We start from the raw sequence: 1,243 nt of genomic DNA, 5'->3' as shown, positions 1-1,243 counted from the left end.
ACAAACACAAGAACAAAGCTTTACACAAGGTTGGCAGGGGGAAGCCAAAAACCTGACAATCTGCATTAAAACATACTACCAAAACTCCAACAAATGTCTAAAATTTTAATCTTGGAACAATGACCCTTTTACAAAGAGATTTTAAAGACTGAGTGTACATATTCACAACAGCAACAGAATAAGGCATATTCTCTATAAAAGACATTGAAAAACAATATGACCTGATTTCATTTAAACCTGTCAAGCAGTAAAGACTTCAAGCATTTTACTTATTTTATACATACTAGATTGTCAATTTTTTCACAATTATCATGAGTATGTGCTAAACTCATTTCAAATTCACTGAAACAAATATTCTAATACAAGCAAAAGCTTAAGCCTTAAAGTGCTCATTAACTACCCAACATTTTAGTTATAATTAGGAAATGTTGAAGATTACTACATTCCTTAAACAGAATTTGAAAGAACGTTATATACACAATCTACAGTCATCAGTATAAATAGTAAATAATTTAACTTTGTATCTCAAATGTGACTAATAGCAAAGGGATTCTAAGAAACCCTGATTCTGCCAGAAAAAAATAGAAATCAGAAGAATGATCCCATACAGTCACAAGAATTATGTATCCCCAGTGCTGCCATTTTGGTCAATCTTTGTGAGTAATTCTGATTACATCACTCCTGAAGCACCTACCACCACATTACCAACACAGCATCACAGCAGCTTTCTTGTGACAGAATTGATTGGGACAACTGAACAGGAGACACTGCTACTAAGAAGTGTAATGAGATCCAAGTTCCTTAATTATACAGAATAACTGTACTACAACACATTACAGTTTGCAGAGATAAAAGAACTCTGAGCTACACTGTTCACACAATAAAATTTAGATGTCTTGTATTATCATTTTTCAATGAACCATAGCGCTTAGAAAACAAGTTAGAGGTATCTGTGACAAATGCAAAAGTCTAAACTGGCTGTTTTACAAAGTCTAACTGGTTCAATTCAATCCAGATCCACAGTATATTTACTAGACAAGTCACTCATCCTAGAGCAAATCAAATCTTTTTACCTCACCACCAGTCCTATGCAATTTTGACTTACAGTTTTCTGGTCTGTGGTATTATCCTGTACACAGGTTAAGCCAGTTTCACACAGAACTAATGTGAGTTCACTGGAACAGGCTGCCCAAGAAGGTTGTGGATGCCACATCCCTGGAGCATTCAAGGCCAGGCTGGATGT

This window comes from Meleagris gallopavo, chromosome Z (genome assembly GCF_000146605.3).
Source record: "Meleagris gallopavo isolate NT-WF06-2002-E0010 breed Aviagen turkey brand Nicholas breeding stock chromosome Z, Turkey_5.1, whole genome shotgun sequence".
NCBI classification, from domain to species: Eukaryota; Metazoa; Chordata; class Aves; order Galliformes; family Phasianidae; genus Meleagris; species Meleagris gallopavo.
The sequence above is the reverse complement of the archived record's forward strand: the minus strand, read 5'-3'. Positions refer to the sequence as shown.